Source organism: Sturnus vulgaris, chromosome 2, assembly GCF_052056855.1.
Source record: "Sturnus vulgaris isolate bStuVul1 chromosome 2, bStuVul1.hap1, whole genome shotgun sequence".
Lineage (NCBI taxonomy): Eukaryota > Metazoa > Chordata > Aves > Passeriformes > Sturnidae > Sturnus > Sturnus vulgaris.
The window spans coordinates 51,656,541-51,679,944 of record NC_142244.1 but is presented as its reverse complement, the minus strand read 5'-3'; the positions used below and the strand labels follow the sequence as shown (position 1 = coordinate 51,679,944).

The window sequence follows — 23,404 nt, the reverse complement described above, 5'->3', positions numbered from 1 at the left end:
CTACACATACAGCATCTGCAGAACAGGCAAATATTTATCAGGAAGCTCATTGAATCAGTTAATTGTTTAAAAAAAACCCCAAACCCTAAGAGATGTTTTTTTAATATATCTCAAAAAATCAGAAAGGTAGTCAGGACCTTTTCAGAAGTTGCTCCTGAAATAAGTGTGCCTGGGATAAAACACAGCTAGGAATGACTGTTGAGAAACTTTTGGTCAGCTCTGGCAGTTTTGATGCAAACCTGGCTGCTGCTGGAGTTATTGCTGCAGGACTGCACTGGGAGGAAAGACTGGCAGGGGAATTCAAGCTAGCATGTCTGCCCTCTCTTCTCTCTTTTCTGCTCCACTATAGAATAAGAAATCAGAGAAAACACAAGCCTGATTTTTAAATATTTTTATTGGCTCTAATGGGCTCTTGCGCACAAAGAGGGTTCAGGATAATTTTGTGTTGATTTGCTTTCAATTCTGCATCCCTGCTCTGTTCTGGTTTACTGTTCTCCAGCTCCCGGTACAAACAGGTTCCTTCCTCAACAATGTTCTGCCACATCATCTTCCTTCCTTTGTATACAGGCTGCTCCTGCCTGTTACATACCATGCGGCTTCCTAAGGCACCTCATTTCTCAACGCTAGCAAAAACAGGAACCAAAAGCAAAGCAGTAATAAAATGCTAAAATCTCACTGCAGTTAAAAATGAAATCTTGAAAGTTTCCGATTCAAGATGACTTTTCTGTTAACGGATTATTTTTCTAGTTTAGTGCTCTGCAGTATACGTGCAAATGAGGTGCTTGTAGTATTTATCAGATTCAAATGCCTCTTCAGCAAGGTTTGCAACATTGACCCACGCTTCTCCTCCTCTTTTACTGATGTTGAAAAGCGAACCCAGCTGAGCAGAGTACACATTGCTTCACTGTTCACCTCTTTTCTCCTGTCTTGTAAGGCTTTGCTGTCTGATTTTTGCTCTAGGGAGGTTCAATAGCATGTGTACAGGGACAAGAGAAAACCACAGGCCACAGTACATATTGCACAAATGCTGTTATTATTCTGAGGCCTGAAGAAACAAGGAAGGAAGCTTGAGGCTGGTGGTTTGGCAGGTGTGAGGCCTTTTTCACACAGACATCTGTTTCAAGTGGTAGCTCTGGGCTCACGGATGAGCAGGGAATGCCTGTCACTCCCACCCCTTCTCTGTGTCACAGCACAAGGGGGTTTGGGCTCCTGATGAAGTAATGTCAGCTCCTTGTTCAATCTGTGCTTCGAGACTCTGCTCTCTTGTGTTTGTGGGGCAGGGCTGCAAAGTGAGGTGATTCCTCCCTGCAAATTGGCTGAGACAGAGGCTGCTGCTGCTGCCACGCCAGCACGCACAAAATGGATGGGGTTAGAGTACAAAATGGGTGAGCAGCAACATGTGCACCAGCTCAACAAGCCCAGCAAGCTCCATGCAAGGACCTGATGAAAACCGTTTGGATGCTACCACATACCCCACATCAAAGTGAGCTTTTCTAATCCCACTAGATTAGTGTTTTGGGCAACCCTACTAGTGATCCCATTACAGTTTTGAATAGACTGCTTCATTTGGCAGGATGTTACAGCACACTCTCTGTGATGCCTTGTACCATATTTGAAGGAATTCATTAATGTTTGATGGTTAATTATCTATGCAATAACATATCTGGGACTCCACCTTAGAAATAATCTAGAAAGAAACTGCAGTTTTTAGGGCTGGATCCTGCTCTACTAAACACATGTGTAAGGAGGAAAAAAAGGGTTCACATAATATCCTCCCCGACAGGAATTCTTTGGGACAAGTTAGTGTTGAGCCACATTGTTATTTTAAATGACAATAGGTTCTTTCTCCTGTAGTTCATGGCCAACTTTAACGAACATTTAGCAACTTAATTATCTTTAACACTGCTACTCCTCTGTTACAGATTGCTGACATTGGTCAGAGAATTCAGAAGTTGCTGGGGGAAGGGCAGATATGCAGAAAAGCAGAGACTGAGATATATGTCTACAGCTGCCCTCATTTCCATAAGAAATCAAGCTGAAGCAATTTCAAGGTGAGGGACTGTGGTTAATCCCTCCCAATGCACTCATTAATACCTCTCATAACAAGTCTCCTTGTCCACTGACAAGGAGAGTCAATCAAGCACCACTTTAGTCTGGGCAGGAGAAAGGCTACAGTTTCATAGGGGCTGCTGGGTTTTATGGTTTCTTCAGAGGTTTTAAGCTGTGCTGCGCTGATGTGCCTTCATTCAGAACTGAGCAAGCAAGCAAGCAAGGTAGGTGATGTGATGGGAGAAGTCGGCTCCTGTCTTTGCTTCATGTCACAAATGACAGAGTAAAATCTGCTGATGTCAGCGCTAGAATGGGCAAAATCCTGGCAAAATGAAAGGCTAGGTGGCATTTTGACATTCTTTAAAAGGAAGGCAGAATTCCTGACATGAAGCATCCTTCTGTCATGCTTTACATGATCTCTAAAATCACCATGTCATCTGTGGTGGTCACGTGTGAGAAGCACCACTGAAGCACTCATAGAAATCTAATAAACTTCAGAGTTGAGCTGCAAGAAAAAAATATTTTGTCCTGAGGATTAAAAGAAAAATAAGAAAAGCAAGCCACACACAAGGAAGCCTGATGTTCCAGCTTTGGTATTATATTTTTTTTTCTTTTTCCTATCTGAAAAATATCAGCATGACAGCAAACAGAACCCTCCTAGTTCACATGGCAGCACAGCTTAACTGTGTTGGTAAGTGTGGAATTGGCTCTTTGCTCTAGCATGCCCCTAAATAGTACCATTAACATGTGGTTATAGTCAGAGAGCACATTTGGTAGGAAATGACACCTTGTTACTTCCCAGATTATCTGCTCTCTATGGGGTAAATATTTTAAACATCGTGCCGGGTTTTAGCAGCAACATCCCTATTAAAGTAAATGGGATCTGAGTGAGGGTAAATCCAAGAACGCAGTGCTGGGACAGTACACCTATAAATCTTCTGTGTCTTACACTCCGTGCTTTATTCGCTGACAAAGGACAAGTGTTTGCTGCCTTTGTAAGGTTCCTAAAGCACAAAGGGAGGGTGTGTGCTCGGCATTGCTTCCTGCAGCTCTGGCTGCTGCTACAGCACGACAGCCCGAAGCAGGAAGGACACAGGGATTCCTCAGCTCGGCAGCGCAGGCTGCAGCCACGCCAGCGGGAGGAATGTGGCTCTCGGGGGCCAAGGAGTTCAGTTCACTCTGGGCCGCAGTGACACAGTGATAAAGGTCCTTTTGAAACAGCATCTACTTTTAAGCCAGGAAGTATTTTAGGCAACAGATACCTCACAAGCCTCTTCAAGCTTACTCAGTATATATTAAGCAATTTTTGTGTAAATTTTATCTTCTGCTGATATCAATCCCATCACAGTAGTGGTTGATAAGTGCCCCAGTTTATGTAACAGCAAAGGCTGGGAAAGGCCTTTTCCTTAGGGTAGCTACCTTAAACCAAATAACTGGAGTTTGAAAAAAAGAGCCTGCTCTCTCCAGTAGGCATTGTTTCATGGTTTAATACGATAAATCTAGCCTACATGTGCAGGATATGTCTGGCAGTGTTCTTTGTTACTTCACTAGATGGCGTGTGGTGGTGCCTGGCAGGGGAGAGAGAAGGGAGAAGAATTAATTCAGTGTGTAACTGGCTGCACTGCACTCCTGCCTCTGATGTGCCTTTAACAATGTGGATCTATGAGTTAATGTTTCAAGGGTGAGAACTGAATTTCCTGCTGAAACTTTTGCCTGAAAAGTACCCTTAAATCAGCAGTGGGGCAAGACCGGTGGAAGAGAGGTTTATTAGACCAACCTCTTTCCTAGGCAAAACATGCTTTCAGAGACATAAGTTCTTCAAATCTAAAACAGGCCTGAAGAAGAGCTTATGTGTCTGCTTACTATAACATGGTCAGCTGGTAGACCTAATCTCTTTCTATAAATTCTGTCATGCTTATAGCCTCATACCATCACTGCTGCTACAATACTGTAAAAATGTCCAAAACTTTGTGTGGTTCTTCAAAAGGCAAGCCATAAGGTTAATTTGTGCTCTCACTTTCCCTGGTGTATACCCTGGCATAGCTGTCCTCTTTTGTTCTTCTATTAACTATTTATGCCTTCCACTTGGCAAAAGAACAAGACCCAGCTCTGCCCTGAGGCACTTCCTCTAGTGGGATGACACAAAATCACCCTCGAAGGGCACTCACAGTGCATGTGCAGTGAGAATCTGCTCTTTTCTAGCTTGGGAAAATAGGCATTAAATCTTCAAGGCCTCAGACATGAATCGCGGAAGTGGCTGGATCCATTAGGGATGTTCCAGGCTCCCTAACACAAACACTGACAGTGAAGCTCTCCACGGAGAGGTTTGTTGGTGAACACGCCCGCTCTCCCGGCAGCACAGGGGCTGTGATTTCACAACTGGCCTAAGCTGACCTAAGCTGGGCCCCAGCCAAAAGACAGCTCTCCCCCTCTGCTGACTCTTGTGCTCCTTTGGCTGTGGGGTCTGTGGTGCCAGGGGCGGATTGGTCTCGGTGCAACCCTCCCCTCCTGTTCTTTTTCCCTTTTGGTAGGGTTAATTTTCAGCTGGCTCAGTTTGCTGAATTGGCTGACTGCTTGGGTGGACACTGGAGATGGCACAAGGAGATGGCCAGGGATGAGGAGCTGGAAAGTGCAAGTTTGGCCGTTCTGCCATCGGTGTGGGCTGAGCCCCCAGGAGTCAGAGGGCTGTGTACCACAGCTTCTGCAGTGCCCACAAACCACCCCAAATGCAGTGGGAAGAGGGCAGGGCAGGCCACTGCCTTAGGATGGGATGCAAATATTCCTCTGCTCCTTTGAACACAGAGAAAAGGGGTTTAAAAACCATCTGCTAAAGAATGGTGCCATGAGGAAAACACATCTGATATACATACAAGTGTGGGGTTTTCCTGTGGTATTTAGGCCTGAGGTGTTTACGGTTTTATCATCCAGCTATGCACCCAAGCTGCAAATGTGTTCAGTGCAACCCATGCACTAGATTTAACACCTGCTGCACATGGCTATAGCTACAACAGCAGCTTATACCCTGGCTGAGTCAGCCACCGATGTCACATCATGGTCAACACTCTCCCCAGACAACAAAATTATGTCCAAAATCGAGTGTCTTTCTTTGTTGTTTGTGTCTTGTTTCTGAAGGAAGAGTGTATTTGGTAGGTGCTTGGCTTGGGGGAGAGTGTCTGATGAAGTGCCAGTGCTGCAGCTGTGTGGGGAATTGTGCAGAAAGGGACCAAGTGCTCACACTGACTAGGCAAAACAGGGGCAAACACTGGCAACCAGCTGAACAAGAGGCCCCTCGGCATTCCCTGAAGAGAGAACTCATTCTCCCCTTCTGAGTCAGGTTTGTGTGGCCCCTGTAAGATGAAGCTACAGAGTAATACAAGTTCTGCCAGGGTTAAGCCACTGCAGCCTCTCCACTAACCTTCCCCTGAAGCAAAAGAGGTTTAAGATGTTAATGGGAGAGGAAAACCAGGGTCATTGGATGGCTTATAATCAGTTCTGTAAGAGAGGAAAGTCGCTATGCAACTTCCTTCTGTATTTCCATGAAATACTCCTCCTGTCTTAGATCAGTTCATTTAGCTACCTCAGCCTCAAAGTGCAGTTGTCTTAGTTAACTCATTTGGTACAAATTTCCCCATCCCATCACTCAAATCTAGTAAGTTGAAACATCTGGATGAACCCAGAAAAAACTGCAAGAGATGTCCTGACTTTATTCCAACTAGTCTATGCTTTGAAAATCACTGTACATGCAACATTTCTCTGCACATAGCCACCAGTATCCTCTCAGCTGCGGCTCCTGGTTCAGAGTCCCACTCTGCTATTCCTTCACTCTGCCCCGATAGTCTCCCAGGGTTTAAATCTGTCTTACTGTCAGCATATTGTGTTTGAATTACAGAATTGTTCATATATGTCTCTCCCTCTCGTAAACTTACAGCAAAGAGTAAAGATCCCCATAAGAAAGAACTGTTTGGGTTATAGAGAAATGCTGCCAACTACTGTAACAGGAAAACATTACAGCTCCCTTTTGCCCCAAAAATAACATTTTCTTGCTGTGGGTAAATAGCTATTTCAGTTCTTCTGGGAGCATTAATCCTGGCCCTCTCTTTCTCCAAAGGCAGTGTGCAGTCCTCCATCCCACAGAAAAGCTCATTTCCACAAGGCATGTCCAGACAGCATTGGCATCTGCCAAGGAGTGGGGATAGTAGAGGATGAGAACAACGGCAGAGGGGGATGCTCCAAGGAAGTTGTTCATGCACATGACAGAAGCTAAAAAAGCATTCCTCACCAGAATGGCACTCAAAGGACTTCATTTGGGCTCTTCTCTGCCTGGAAGGGCTCTCACTTGGTTTCTTCCCCCTCTACTGCATATCCTGGAACCCATAATTCTGAAAGTGAGTCAATGTCTGCAGAGACACCGATGGTTGTGTTTCATGCAATTCAAATGTATCTCAATTCTGCACCTTGAGACAAGTCCCCTTGGCTCTGCCATGTCCATGCCTAATACATCTGCTGCTCAGGAAGGTAACAGGGCCATGAACTGTGTGTTCAGAGCACCTAGTGTACGACAGTTCACTGCAATTAACTGGGATTTCCAAGTACAAAATAAAATAACTGTAAACCAAGGAAAGTAATGACATTTGTCAAACTCAGCTATACCACAAAGAACAGATAAACAGATACCAAAATCATAAGTTAGTCCTCCACCTATTAGTCTGGTTTTAGTTGGTGTGAGTTTTTCTCCAAGGACCTCTTTCCTCACCAAAATGCACAGGTCTTTATCTTCCTCACATTATCGAGCTGTCAAGCTGTAGTAATTTCCAAGCAGCAACTGGTTCTATTTGTATTGATCTAATTTGAGATGAACACTGGCCTCATTAGGCTTTACTCTGCTTCCTGCCCCACTGCTCATCAGGGTTGGCTGAGATAACACCTGAGAAACAATGCTGGTACTTAGAGCAAAAAATCAGGACAAGTGAATCCAGCTCTGCCACTAACAAGAGCCAAATCCATGTCCCTTTTGTTTTAACTTTTCCTGTCTGTAATGGGAGTAATACTGATATCTCTTATGGCAGAGGCACAACGGCTTGTTTGTAGGACACTTTGAGATGGTGCAGCTTGGTGAGATCTCAACAAGGGTACAAAGTGCTACTGGTGTTTTAAGCGTCTGATGTGTGTCTTAAACTAACCTTGATCTTATACTTCACACATCTGATCCCCTTCCACATCTCTACTATAAACAAGCCATGATTTGAGTAAATTGTTTATTAAATATATAACTTTAAAAGACTTGTAAGAGTCTGCTTGTTTTTTAATCACTGTATATTGCAGATTTGAGCTAACCTGAGAAAAGCAAATATATGGCCAAGAGTTCATTGAGGGTGCTGCAACCCTTCTATAGGTATGCATCATGTTAATGCAATGTAGCCCAGATCTTTAGGGTTTCTGAAGGCCAAGAAGCTGTGTAAGGTCTTTTGATCCTGACAACAGCATGAACAAGTGGGTTACATAACTGACAAAGCTAGTCACATCTTGGTAGGCATAAAAGCATTTATTTTCTTGTCACCTAGCAATATGACAACAGCTTATACCTGCTTCTTGCAAGCCTTGCTGCAATATGTGCTTTGTCTGTGGATGCTCATCCAGCAACAAAGGGCGTACTGCAGAAAGGCACATGGCTCTGGATTCCTACCATAAGGCCCTGACTTTGGGGCTGCAGATTGTCCTGTCAGCAACGAACTCATTTAAGGTATACCCATCTCCCTTCACAGCCCAGGCTGTGCCTTCCCATGTTTAGCTGAACCCGACCTCCATCATGCTCCTTCTCCTTTGCACTACTTCAGCAAAGTGACAGGATCTCCAGCACAAAGCAGGTCAGGCCTGGGATGGGTGTATTTGCACAGATCCTCAGCACTGGCTCCTCTTCACATGATGGGGTGCCATGCAGTGTGCCCTGATCCTTATCACTGACGGCAGTGACCACGGAGCACTTCCACACAGCTCCTGAACAGGGGGTCCTGGGTATAGGGTCCAATTCGCCCTCTCCTGCAGATGTGACTGCATTTATCCCAGGTCTTCTGGATATATAGAAAGTGTGTATCATGCTCCGAGCAAACAACAGTGAGGCAGGAAATGCCTCAAATGTACATCTGGCCTTGCACCATGCCATAGCAGAGCCACAGCTGTCTGCAGCACACTGCAGAGATCCAGAACTGCCCCACATTGTCTCTGCACATTACAGCTCAGCCTCTCCAGGGAATGCTGTGTTTGCTGTTACATTTGCACACCAGCCAGCACTTTGCTTCCTGGTTTATGAATGGTGTATCCAGAAATTGGCTGCTACACTGGTGCATTTCAGAGAAGATAATGCTGTCCTTTTCCCTGCTGTTTATCGTAACCCTAATTTCTGACAAACAAAAGAGATGAATTCTGGGCAATTTACCAATAATCAAGTATAGGGTGAAAGAGATGACTTTACAATATATATAGCCTGTGAGTGGGGCTCAACAAAGCCCTCTGATACTGGGTATCACACTTTCACCAGGCCCTTAGACTAATGAATAGTGGTAACAGCTGCAAACGTTTTCTGCCCTGCAAATTGCAGCCAGAGATAATAAAATTTCAAAACTAGCAACACAACAACATCATGGGAAAACTATGACATTAAAGATATGATAGGGATACCTTGGGACTATGAGAAGAAATTGAGTACCTTCAGCACTGAATGAGTAATCCTCAGGAGACTATTTAAAACTCATTGACTCGTTATGCCTACGCATGGCTTTGTCAGTCAACAGAAACGTCAAAACTTTGTGCAGGTGAAGTTTACTCAGCTACAGAAGAGCAGAGCAAGACTTTCCTTTTTGATCAGTTGCCTGGTTTTGCCCTTGGGGCAGAAATCCTTCAGACATCTCTTGGGGTTTCTTTTTTCATTTGATGGATTTGCCTCTGACATATGAAATCATAAGCTGTATAACTGAGGCAGGGTGGTAATACCAGACACAAGTAGGATGTGTGTGGCAGGATTCATTTCATGTTAGAGACATAATACATGCTCCCTCTACCTGCGGTGCAGCCCAGGACCCAGGTGGGGAACTTGAGTGATCTGCTTCTCAGCTGCCTTACACACGCAGAGCTCAGGACAGTGAACTGCACTGCCCTGCGGGTGCCCAGGAGACAGATTGGGCTGCTCTTACACTACATATAAAGCATCCTGGCCCTTCCTCACACTGCATTACTTCCCTCCACCAGCCTTCTTCATTTCCATTCTGTGGAGAACCCCATCCCTCCCTCCTCACTGATAGTCGTTCCTCAGCCCCCAAACATGGCTGGAGAGGTGATAGAAGACAGGGATATCAGCATAATGCAGAGTAACAGTGGCAAGTTAAGAGAAAACCCTACAACAAGGTAAACACTCTGCATCCTCTAGTTCCTGTTGGAACATAAATGAAACAGTTCCAGCTAGTTCATCTTAGTCCTGCATACATGTTGCGTGAAGGAAGGGCCTGAAAACGGCAGAGAAACCTCTAAGACGCAGTCTGCACAGGGGTGATGCCAGTTATGTGGGTAGAGTTCATTGAACAAATGTAGATGTTTAAGCAGTAGGTGTCCATTTGGGAGTTAGTCACCTTAGGATGTCGTTTTAAATCAGAAAGAAATAGACACTTTTGGCATAAGATAGAAATTTACACTCAGCTGAGCTCAATTGTGCCTCGTGAGCTCCTGCTGCTCCTCACTGATAATACACGGAGTCAGGCATAGCCAGCTCCCAGGTGAACGCCTGCACAACACACACCAAACAACGGGTGAGATAAATCCCATTTTGCTCAGCCTTGTTTTGACACAGGGATGCTACACGTTCTGGGGCTGCAGAAAGGGGCTTTGTAGGGTGCCTGATGGAGCACACTCTAGCATGCAACTGCAGAGGCTAGGGAGACAGATTCAGAGGAACAGACACAGTGACAGACACAGCAAAACCCTTCGGGAACGTGGCTGCTGAAGCAACCATGACTTCATTAGACTTGCTCAAGATGCCCTCTACCCTAGACCTTTCACCTCATTTAATGGTTTCTTGGCCTCAATCCCTTATAATTCTGAAATGAAAAAAAAATCTCTTTTGACTCCTGTTTTCAAGCCAGGGCTGTTTGATTTAGAACGCTGCATTGAAGTCTGTGTTACTGATTGATTTCAGGTTTATTATATTTTCCCCTTTGAAAAATGCTACAGTAAAAAAAACCCCACATTGTCGTTTTTCATGTAACCCCCCCCCCACCTTTTTTTTTTTTCAATCTTAGCAAATGCTCAGTCTTTTCCACTTCAATAGCTTGAAATTCTCCCCTGGGAGCCCTAAGCTCTTTAAATATTTTTAGGTTGCCAGATTTCTTATGTTCTCTCTCCAGGAAGCCAATTTTGTTTCTAAGCTCTTGAGAGTAGTCCAGCTTCATCTTTTGCGCACTCACTGCATCACAATAAAATGCTGCCTAATTGCTGCCTCAGCCGAGTCCCAAAGGTGCTAGAGTTTGTCTCTAGGCTACAGTTGTGGACAATAAACTCTTCTCAGACTGGAGTTAAGCCTTTTTATTATTTAAATCTGAGTCATGTAAAATTAGTTTACTAGCAAGTTACCCACTAAGATTTAGTATGGAAAGAAACTCCCACATATTGTTTTCCAACACAATGAGAGGATGATCAGATATAAAGATTTGCAAGTGGCCTGTAATACAAGATGTGTATAGAAACACCCGCATTTAATTTTGCCAAAATGACATGAAAATGTTTCTGTGAGCCTAGAAGTTACTCTCAGACCTCATCTGTTTGGTGTTCTTTAAGTTCAAATTGAAACTGGTGGTATGAAAAACTTTCTTTTTTCCTCTAGCTTATCCATGACCTGAAATACCTAGAAAGGAGGAAAGGCAGCTGAAGATAACAAATACCAGATGGGCAAGAGCTTTCTGTTCTCAGTCTAGCATCACAGCAAGAGGATTTAGTGATCATTTTGCTTGAAAATAAACAAGAATATACTAAGACCAGCCACCCAGGCTGCACCCCCATCAAGGGACAAATGGACACTACAAGGAGTGAGAATGAACACCTGCTCTCTTTCTCATCAGGACCATATTAATCTATCCTCAATAGCAGAAGACATCTGTATATGGCAGTTTATCTCTTTGTGCTCCTTTTTGTAATCTCCATTTTAAAGTGTTTGTATTTCTTTTGTACAATATGGCTTCTGACAAAAGTGCATACTCCGCAGACAGTATATAACAAGACTTAATGATCATTGTTTTGAGACTCTAATTCCTTAAGACAATAGTTTCTTTGGATGCATCCACAGTCTTAATTAAGCGAAAATGAAGCTGAAAGAGTGCTAGATTTTCTCAAAATGGTTAGACTGTCCTTTAATTAAAAAGGTCAGACATGATAACAGAGACCTGACATGGCTTTTGTAGTGGTGTCAGCAGCATATTTGCAGCCTGGGACACTCATGAGCAAGGACAGCATACATCCAGGTCAGGGCTAAGCCTGTCCAAAGGGCTCTTCGTCGGGCTCCTTTTGTCAGCACAGAGAGCGTGCAGGCAGATGCAGGGATCTGCAGTGACTGCGGGGACACTCTTAACCACACACCACACGCTCATCCCCTCCTGTTGCTGGGGTCTCTCATTCCTTATTTAGACTTGTCTTAATCACTTTTTGGGGGGGGAAATGCCAGGCATGGTGTGACAGAACCTCCATTGCTAACAGTGATGCAGAAGATGGGAAGGATGCACAGGTCTGAAGTTAACATTGGCAGGCAGCAGCTAGAAAAGCTAGGACGCAATTTCAGCCTTATTCAGATCAATGGGAACCTTGCCACTGATGTAAGTGGAATGAAGACTCTGCTCTACATGTCTGCCTGTAATCTGAGAACATGTATTGTGCACATCCTGGAGACTCAGTGAAAACCAGACCCCACAGAGTTTACCTTAGATTCACTGTCTCAAATAAAACTATGTGGATTCTTTGTGCCCCTTTTAGTTATCTGTAAAACAAGTATGATAATGCTTTGAGTGCTAAACAATACAATGTGTGTAGGAAGACAGTATCTTTTATTAGGCTAACTGAAATAGTTGGGGAAAAACAGACAAGCTTTGAGGCTTGTCTGAAATGCTTTGAGATGCTCTGATGAAAGGTGTTTGAGCTGTGCAAGGGATCATTAAATTACATTCTTCCTCTCTCTGGAAATCATTTAGTGATATTTCAAAGGAAAGATGCTGTACAGAAATAACTGATTTCTATTGCAAGTGCTGTCTGGAGCTAAATATCTTCCTTCCTCTCTCTTTATGAACTAATCTAAAGAAAAATATGTTTTAAATTAGCATGTTAAGAACAATTTTGTGGTATAATGTATAGTTCTGTGAAATGTTCTGTGTGAAGCATAACTCACAAGATCCTTAAGCATATTTCAGTACACTCAAACAAAATGGCCGGATTCCTGTTGAACAGTTTGTGAAAATTATGAAGGTACCACTATAAAGATATTAGAAAGCATGGAAGGTCAGTGAAAATGGCACATGAAAAAAAAAAAAGGCAGATATGAGTCAAAAACTACTTACGCTTGTAAATACCAGCTAACAAGCACCCAAACTGTCACTTTTGAGTGTGGACATCATGTCTTGGAAAGCTATGAACCAGCTAGTGTGCATAAAAAGTGTCAACAACCAAACACTTGACCCTCTGCTCTCCTTGATTTACCAGGAAGGAGCTGGGAGTGCTCACTTGAAATTAGCCAGGGCTGAGAAACCAACAGCATTAGGGTGTCACAGCCATGGGTGCAGCAAGATAGATCAGTGCTATCATGGAGTGTGTGCAACACTGGGGTCACTGGGGGCCCTGAAGGGGTAGGGGAGGCAAGGTTTAACTCTACATAAATCCTACCAATATCACTTTATTAGCACTTTAGTTCAATGTCAAGATACAAATGATGTCAAGAAGAAAGAACACTGAGGGCAGAACAATTTTAAATATGTGAAAAGTACTTGTGAAAAAGGATGAAATAAACTTGTTTATGTCTATTAGAACAAGAAGCAATAGGGATAAATTGCAGTAAAGGATATTTACATTAAACCACTAGACAACAGTGTAGGATTAAGGAAAATTAGGTATTGGTATAGACTCCCTAGAGAAATAGTGAACCCTCCATCACTGGAACATAAAAAAGGCTTAAATAAACCCCATCAAAAGTTTCATTATGGATGATTGTTCACTGAAGCAGAGAAGACTTGAAGATTCATCTGAGAAAGGTTACAATGTGTGACCAGGGCTTCCTGGATGTTCCTTTTTTTCTCCAGAAAGATGTCGAAGATTTTCTGTTTGTGTGAGATTTTGAGATGCAGTCCTCTGAAAATATTTGTCTAAGAGAGAAGGGACCATTTATCTTTTGAAGTCCCTGTTCCTCTCCATTGATCACAGATGCAGTCACAGATGACTGGCTAAGTATGGACACCTACTTATTGAATCTGCAAAGTGAGATGAGACAATTACCATCCTTAATGACAAATTGTGTCCTTTCTAATATATTCCTAAATATAACACTCAAATCCCCATTACTCATTCCAACTATAATTATTTGTTGTGCACGTATGAGGTGGCACCCATAACACATAATCATAATGTTATTTATTGTCCTGAATTAGTAATTTAGCACATTATATTTAGATGCCATATGGCCTGATGAAAAATGTAATAAGGGCTTCCTATGCAGTGGATAGAAAACTCCTAGATAATAATTAATATAATGTATTTCACTTTTGCACTGCATTTCTACTAAGAATATTGCAGAAGTGTAGGCTATCTCAGGAAAGAAAATGTTGTTTTGACCCAAGACACAGCCAAAGCTCTGCTGAGTTGCAGATAGAGCTACTAACTAGGAATGTAAGTGGTTTTATTTCAGCAGTATGTGTGAAAGAATAAGGTGTCTCTGATATATGGTATTAACCACTTGGGTTTCCAAAATCTGCATACAGTAACACCAATGCTCAGCTAATCTAGATGAATGTGTGTGTTTATATTGGACTCATCCCACCACAGGACTAAAACTGGGTACTTACCACTATGTCCCACACTGAGGTCATGGGAGGAAGCCTGAGCACCCAACTGTCCTCTCTGCTGAACTGCAGCTTTCTCCTTGGGGTCCTTTCCAGCTACATCCCATGCATTCACTCTCGAGATTCCCCCCAAATGGCAATAAGGCCAAGAACACTATATTTGGCTCTCCCAGACCCATGTTGTCTTCCAACACTATTCCTGCAGGTTCCACACTGGGCAGAGACGGACACCACAGAGTACATACATATGAGATCCAGGGTACAGGGCTGTGTGGCGTGGACAGAGCAGTCTGGAGTAGCTCTTGGCATCCTGGGTGTGCATCAGCACACACCACTGAGCCTTGGGATGGAAAACTGCTCCCTCTTTTGTGTGGATACAGACTTTGCACCGCTGCCTGTATCAGCCAGCACTGCACTGAACAGTGGTGCTGGAGACTGCTTTCATCAGGCAGAAAGGTCCCAAGGACTTTTTCAATAGGAGGAGGAGTTATCGGTATCTGAGCAAAAGAGAAACCCAGAATAAAAATGATGAAAGGTGACAAGGAGAAAGAGCACAGGATCACCTTCCCCATTCTGAGAAATTCGTAAAATATTATTCTCCTGTGCACTTGGAACAACTTCTTTTAATAACCTTTATTCTTTTGTAACCTGTAATTACAGAAACCTCAATCTCATACCTTCTCTTATGCACAAGTACCATCATCATATATGTTTTTCTACACTGTAAAAGGATGTGAAGACTTAAGGCTCTTGTATTGATTTTGGCTGGGATAAAGTTAATTTTCTTCACAGTAGCTGGTGCAGGGCTGTGTTTTGGATTTGTGCTGGAAACAGTAATAACATGGGGATGTTTTGGTTACTGCTGAGCAGGGCTTACCCAGGGTCAAAGCCTTTTCTGCCTCTCACCCCGCCCCAGCAGGGAGTGGGCTGGAGGTGCACACGGAGCTGGGAGGGGACACAGCAGGGACAGCTGACCCAGCTGACCAAAGGGAGATCCCAGACTGTGTGGTGACACGCTCAGCATATAAAGCTGGAGGAAGAAGAGGAGATGTTCAGAGTGATGATGTTGCTGTTCCCAAGTAAATAATCATTAACTATGATGGAGCCTGGCTTTCCTGGGAGATAGCTGACCACCTGCCAGGCTCTGGGAAGTTGTGAAGGAATTCCTTAATTTTCTTCGCTTGCTTGTGGGGCTTATGCATTACCTATTAAACTGTCTTTATGTCAGCCCATGGGTTTTTTCCACTTTTACCTTCTGATTCTCCCATCCCACTGGCAGGGGAGTGAGTGAGCAGCTGGCTGATCTGCCTACTGGGGCTAAGCCACAACAGGCTCATTTTGTAACTTCATTACATTTAAAAAAGGATCAAATATGAAAATTAAATGTAACACTTCCCCTCTTTTCTTTTTTTTTTTTCTTTTAAGGTGACATGAAGAATTATTTGAATGAGGAAATGCATACAGGAAGACAATAGCATATATAGATTTAACTCCAGCTTAGCATATAGAAGTTTACCTTCAGCTCTGCTTCCTTGTGGATTTTAGCTTGTTCCTTGTTTAAATTTTTAGGAATGTTTTTATTCTTACTTGCATGGAGAAGGACCAGAAAGAGCTGAGTACTTCAGCTAAAAGAAGCAATTAGGTAGGTCAAGCTACAGAAGCTCACAGATAAGTATAATTTAACAATCTCTTCATAGGTTATTAAGATGCCTACCTGATGACTACTGAACTTTAAAAAGAAGCAAAAGATGCCATGCAAAACTATTAAAAACTACTAATAATTCTCTCACCTCATTGGGTTTGTGGCTTGCATTCCTAATACATGCTTGTTTTAAAAGAATACTGTTTTATAACAGGATGGTTAATTCTCTAACAACATGAAATACCTTAACTGCCAGAGACTGAAAAAGTGTCCTGGTGGTGGACACCAGTAGCATCAAGTCTGTCTGAACTGGAATGAGTTTTAATAATAAAAAAATGAAGCTTTAGTGACATACTAGCAGCTGAGCCTGGGTGGTTTTAGAGGTCAGCACACAGGACAGTTGAACCTCGCTTGTTGGAGTCAGCAGTGCTCCATGTAAAAGCAGCAGCTGCTCAGCCTGGAGGTAGGATTCAGCTGCCCAAATGTAGGTATTTCATATCTGAGCATCTCTTATGGATCATATAAAGCATCATCTAAAAGGCCGGGTTTTCCATTGATTTTGAAAAGAATTTAAGACAACTAGTTTACAAGCAGATGCCTGCAATGTAAACCATTAAATGTAGGTACATTGTATCCAGCGTGTCTGATGAAACATTAGAAACCCTTGGCTGATGGGTGGGAAACTTCTTAAGCTACTGCAACTTGACTGCAGATGCTAGTGGCAACACCACGCTTCTAGGCTTATTTATGAAGTTTGGCACACCTTTTCATAGTACATTTGTAAATACTATAAATAATTCTGTTTAAATTATGACCACTTAAATTATGGATAACAGAGATACATGGCTAGATTATATCGTTCTTACAGTGGTACAAGCCATAATAAACTTCCATGACACTTTTGAAACTGTAATGGTATAAAAATAACAGTCTTGAACAGAACAATGCTAAGATACAAGACTCAGTCTCCTCAACTTGCAATGTAAAGTTAAACATATTTTTTCTTGGTTACACACTTGGCAAAAAGGTCAACAGTGCATTTCTGTCCTTTGCTAAAGCTCATCCTTCCTCAGTCATGTTTACAAGGTCATGCAATTAAGAAAATCAGAGACATGACCTAGGTTAAAAGTTACACCTTCATTTGCAGGGTTCTTTTCAACTCAGATGATTTCACCAGCCTAGCTAGCAGTACTAGCCCAAGAGACAGAGTGGTATGTAAAGTAGAAGGCAAGAACAAGTGCTGAGGGGTGGAGACCAGGTAAATCAGTTTAGTTGCCAAGGAAAAGATGCAAAGAATAGCACAGAAAGGCATTCAAAGTTGAAGAGGCTCCTCTGGATGATAATTCAGAGCAGAAGCCTAACTAACAGTCTGAACTGCTCTCTGGAGGAGCCTCTCTCACTCCTTCAACTATGCAAGGCATCTAGGGAGACCAGCCTCCTAATTTAGGCATCTAAGTTATATATTTAAACGTAGGAGTGAATACTCCCCCTGAGAATGTGAATGGGATGTTATAATAGTTTAAAACATGCTTCACCAAAGCCGTGATGCCAGTGTCTGTTCTTTTATGAGATACTGTTCTTTGTGCCACCGATCCTCTACCGACACAACCATGTTTCTCATTTATTAGATAAATGAACAGCATTAACAGAATGCAAAATGTTCAGTTCAAATTCTGAAGTTAAAAAAAGATCCCCAATTTTATGCTCAAAATACAAACCAGATTAAGTTGTTCACATGGAAACCACTGCAAATTCCCAGTAGTATTCATTTTAGGGGACCAGAAAGGGAAAAGAGATTCTTCACAATGATCACCAGTGTATATTTAACTTTGTTCTCCTCAAACATTTTTTTAAATTTTCCAATTAGGAACTTTGATCTGTAATTACATCTTGTCTGTTATCTACTTAGAACCTTTTACATATTCAGTGATGGGGGTTTCAGAAGTTATCAATAAATGACAGAAGTTGTGAAGTTGTTTTCTTTCAATGCAGATGCATGGCTTACCTCCTGCCCTGCAAAATCTTGATACTAAGGCACACATGAGAACACCAATTTTCAGTGTGTCTTTCTCCAGTGTAAACACCCTCATTGCCACTGATCACTGCAATTCAAAGGACTGTTTTAGACAGTTGTGGAAGAAATGCTCTTTAAATGTAGCTGTCTTCTCTCCTGGATGAATATGTTTACAGGAGTGGATTGTTAAAACCAATTCATTTTCTAGTGTCTCACACTGCAGAACTGCAACTAACATGCCTAAGAAATCAAACATGCTGGGCAAGCCATTAATATGTATTAGACTGTGCTTTGTTTATTCTAGTGGTTTGGGCATCTACACAGTGTGTGCAAAAAGCTGCTCAACAGCTCCCTGTTTTGACACTGCCACTGCTAAGTCAGAAAAACATCTACGGGGGAATGAGAATAATGTATACAAGCATGACTTAAAATGGCTGTGCCTGAGTTAACAGGCTCAACTGATGTAACTGCTTCAAACTATCAAAGCCTACTATCCTATGGTGTTGTATCCATTCCCATTTAGCCCTCATCCCCTAAAGAAACTTGCCAATGGATCATACATGGTACTGCAACTTGTGCACAGAAGCAGGTGCTGGGCGTTTCGTTAAGTGAGGAGCTGCCAGTCATTTTACATGGGCACACCGGGCAGCTTGTTACCGGATGAAATCTAGAACAGCCGAGTTCTGCCTGCCTTGTGCTCAGCAGAAGCACCAGCTAAGTGTATCTTTTCTGCTGTGCTACTTACTCCAAAACTAAAAGGAACTCAGTTAGACCTCCATCCTTCTGCAATTGTGGTAGAAACTGAGCAGTGAGGCTCAAACTTATTACAATGGGACAGACAGTGCAACTGCAGAATGTCACATCTTCAAAAAACAGCTTAAAGTTCACACTTTACCATGAAAGAGTTGTACTACCAAACAAAAGCACATCACGAGAGATTTTCTCTCAGCTGTCAATCCCAGCAGACAGATTAAGGGAACTTTACCACTTGATACTGTCTAGTGGTCTGCCACAGAGTCAAGACGGTGTGAATAAACTTTCTTTCCTGGTCCAGGTTTTAATTTTACAGTCGCTGACTGGGCATGCCTTTGGGCATGACTCTACTTTCTCTGAGGTTTCTGCCCAAGTTTCCTCTCTCTTTGTTTTGACTGCTGTAAGCTCCTTTCTTATTCCTTCTCCAGAAAGTAATACTCCAACACATGCAAAATGCTTCTGTATGTCTGATGAAACATTGCATGTTGAGTATACACACAAAAGAAACACAATATCCTAGTTCCTGTTTATTTTTCTAATTTCTGTCCACAGACTCAAAGCAGAACAGGTGGGATTTTTTTCCAGTGTACTGTGGGCTTGTTTCAATTCATCTCAAAGATCTGTCTTTTCTTCCACGTGTGCTTTCCATTAATGTGACACTGGGCTGTTCTTCATCATTTTAATCAACCTACTCAAAACTGCCATGACAGTTTTCCCTTTCTAGGGCTCTAACAATGCAACACATTGGGTGGGACTCCTGTCACCTACCTTTAGACATCTACAGTGCAAACACTCATATTGATGTTGATCAGATGAGTCAGCTATAAGCACTGGAAAAAAAATAAGCATTTAAAATTAAGCATTAAAAATGAAAACATTCAGGGCACAATCCACCTTGGTTGAAGCAGGAATTCTATCCCCAAAGTCTTGAATCAGAGGCAAAAGTCTAAAAGACAGATGTCTTCATTGACTAGATAAATAAAAACATCCTTGTCTATTCCACCTCTCGCCTTCTGCCTTAATTGAAATCCTGTTTGAAAATAAACTGCTTTCCCTTACACTGCTCTCTATTAACAATTCACAGCACTTCGAGATGTGCCTTGTGGGAAGGATGTTGACTAAATCTTTCTCAGGGTTTGGACCCTGAGGTTCTTTCCTAGGAGAAAAATTGGTGGACGTGTCATACTGATAAATATAATTCCATAAAATATCTGCACAGAAGAACAATTACTATGTGTGTATGAAAATTAACAGTCAACTGATGCCTTTACTGACTTGTGCATAACTTCCCTTGGAAGGTTAATGTCTATGAATATGTAGCATGCACCTTCTTCTCCCTACTGCTTCCCTATTGTTTTTCCCTTTTCATTATTACAGCATTTCTCCATACAGCCTGTAAGACCTTTGGTAAAGACTTATGTTTGCATCTGAGCATTAAAGCTTATCATGAAGGCACAATAATTCCTGTAATCTAGTTAAATATAATTGCAAGGGGAAGGGAAGACAGAAGCAGAGGGCAGTTCATAATTCATAAACTTCTCACATGATTTCAACCTTCTCCTTGCAGAACTTTGTGGGCGGGAGGAGGTTACAAATGAAGCTCTCTGCTTCTTTGTGCTAAAAGCCTATGCCAGCCCTCTAGTCAGTGGAATTTATGTAATGATAACCAAATCAATTCAGAAACCAGTTTTGTTAATTTGTCAGAGGCCCTAGGAGTGCACAGCTTTCAACTTCTCTGACAGTGTCTGCAATTACTCTAGCTGAAGAGACACTTCTGAACCAAATCTAATGTTCATGGCAAAAGAGTTACATTAATTTATATCAGCTTCTGATTGAACTGACTAGAATAAATCAGAGTGAGCAGGCACACAATCAGCTCTGCTGGCAGATTTGCAGATTGCTGGAAAGGGCCATGATAAGTCTCCGGGGTCTGGCTGTGAGTAATGCTCTCCTCCACCAACACAGCTGGATCCTGCCTAACCACACTCGCTGACACCCACCAACATCATGTCTTATCCAGAACTGCTAGGTTTATAGCCTCTATCAAAAAATAAAGATATTGTACGACATGAGAATATGCTCAGAGTAGAACAAGCTTTAGTGGCTTAAGGTGTCACCTCCCCTCCCAGCAATTTCCTACCTCCTCTTTGCCTGAAATTACTGCCTCACAGTAGAGTCGGTGGAATGACACACATGCACTAGTCCCAGCTGCCTCAACACAAGGTCCAGAAAATTAGCCTAAATTGGTCATAAGATGACTTTAACATCATATTTTGCATTAAAATGGCTTAGAAACCTTAGTTTTCCAATCCAGAGACTGCTATGGAGGCAGGAACCTTCAGTAAGGATGTCAGGGAAGCAGGCTATTTTTGTAGAAGTCCAGCCAGATTTTCTCAAATTTGACCCAGCAATAGGAAAGACTAAGAAATTTCACACTTACAGTTATCATTCTTATGGCTTACTAACAGGTTTATGAACTTCTGATTGTCTGGCTGGACTAATGACCTTCTGAGGTCCCTTCCAACATGAATTACCCTATATACCCAGTGTGCGTGGCCAGAAACCTGAACACAGCTCTTCCTGCTGACACAGTCACAGCATATCTTGGCAAACTGTGGAGACCCATGCTTATTAAACTTTCTCTCAGAGTCGTCAAAATAGGTTGACACTGGTATTGTTCTTGTGTTGAACAACTGCTTTTCAAAAGAGAGGTCAGCTGTAGCATGGGAGCCCTCTGCCACTAGGAAGCAGCCCCGCTTGACTCAATTGTAACTAAAAAAAAGGGATGGGGAATAAAAAAAACCCCAACCAGACAAATAGTGATTATGCCCAAATAACCAACCTTCTCTGGGTCACAATATCCTAGCTCGGGAATACAATCCTCAGAAAAAGCACTTAATGTGTTGCCTAATGTGGTAAGCGATACATAGACTTGTGGGAAGGGATATTATGGAAGTGCTGGGAGAGGCTGCTTATCATCTGTTCTCCCCTAGAAACGCTGAACTCTGTAAGGCCTGCACAGCATCTATGCTTTTGCGTATGTGAAAAAACAGCAGGAATTGATGTCATGGGCAGGCAAGTTCGAAGAAATCTGGAAAAGGGGAAGCCAGAGTTGCAGCTGTTATGAATTCATCACGATTTTGGCCCTGGTTCCAAAATTCTCACAAAGACATAAGACTCTCCACATGATTTTGAGGGAAGCAAGATCTGTAGATATATGACTGACACATACACACATGCTGTATTGTTTAAGAGGCACACTGAGCTTTTAGCTTCAATCCCTGCTTTTTCACTCGTGTCAGTTAGCATTTCTGAGAACCTTGTTGTGAGATACAACCTCATGCTGCTGCTTTAAAGTAACAACAACGTAAATTTTCCGGAGAAATCATGTACTACTATAAGATGTGATCACAAGATCACCACTGGGACACTCTCAGAGCTGTCACAAGGCAGTTAAGCAGTAAGGGCTCACTGCAGTGGTGCAGCTGCACACAGAAACACAGCTCGGATCCACCGGGACTTCAATGGGTTGCTCCTGCCTCCACATCTCTGCCTTCCTTGTGCCTGCAGCAGCTCTACAGACTCAGCTATTTCGGGAACTTTGTCCAGCTGAACTCGGTAATTTTTTGGAGGAACAGAATTGGCTCTCCACCAGATCAGATCCGAGGCTTGCCTTGCCAGATGGCATCATTAGTGTTACTGCGGTGTAAATAACAAACAGAAAGGCATAGCCATGATCAGAGAGGAATGCAGGACTGCCCCTTTTGGTGGCAATACAGACACAGGCTGTCTTGCATTAACTGTAAAGTTACATCCTTAAAAAGGTTTATAACCTTTCTAACCTGCATGGCTCCCCTTTCAGGACACCAGGCTGCTCGTATTAACTGTGAGCTGCATGCTTTAGAAACGCTAGGTAACATTCACCCTCAGGAGACGACACAAACTGGGTGGTGCCACCCTGTGAGGGAGCGTCTATGGCCAAATATCACTTTGGTCCAGAAATAGGGTAAATCCCTAAATCTGTTCCTTTGCGGTACTATAAAAGCATTTTAAACCGCTATAGCAAAGATGGTCCAGTGCCCTTCTGTGTGCTCACGCAGGACAAACGTAAGCTCTGCATTTCCTAGACACTCCCACAGACTAGGTGGAGGCACATGAGGTTTGCATTCAGAGTGTGAATGAGCTCTGATATGTATTCAGAGCTCTTCTCGGTGGTTCCAGCTACAAGGACAGGACGCAAGGGCAGAAAGGGACGCACAGGAAGTTCCAGCTGAACATGAGGAAGAACTTTACTGTGCAGTGACCGCGCACTGGAACAGAATGCTCAGAGAGGCTGTGGAGTCTCCCTCACTAGAGCTATTCACGAAGGGTCTGGACGCAATCCTGTGCCATGTGCTCTGGGATGGCCCTGCCTGAGCAGGGAGTTTGGTCCAGATGACTCCCTATGGTCACTTCCAGCCTGACGCATCCTGTGACTCAGTGTTTTCAGCCGAGCCGAGCCCTGGCGCAGCACAGCGCAGAGCACGGCCGGCGCTCAGCAGCCATCCCGGCCGCTTGGCTCCGGCTCTCCCTCCCTCCTGCCCGGCCGGGCCCCGCGCCGCTCCGGCTCCCGGGACGCTCTCCGCCCGCTCCGGGATGCTCAGCGCGGAGCCCTGCCGACGGCCGCCCAACGCAGGCTGGGCGGCGGCGCTCGCAGCCATCGCAGGCGGTGCCGCGGGGTTTTCCTTTAGGAAAATCCCTTTCCCCCACCACCAGGACGAGGCGGAGGCGCTCCGGAGGCCGCAGTGGCGGTGGCGGTGCCGTCCCCTCCCCGCGCCCGCCGCCGCCGCCGCCATGGCAACCGCCCGTGGCCGCGCGCGCGCACCCCCTTCC

General features: G+C 43.4%; 1 long non-coding RNA gene across 1 annotated transcript; it reads right to left on the bottom strand.

Moving 5' to 3' along the window:
• Nucleotides 1-376: 376 nt before the first annotated feature.
• LOC148224780 (uncharacterized) lies at nt 377-23,123 on the bottom strand. The gene is made up of 2 exons (XR_015801401.1): nt 19,301-23,123; nt 377-14,620 (listed from the first exon to the last, which is right to left on the bottom strand). It is a non-coding gene; the product is annotated as an uncharacterized LOC148224780 (long non-coding RNA).
• Nucleotides 23,124-23,404: the final 281 nt, after the last annotated feature.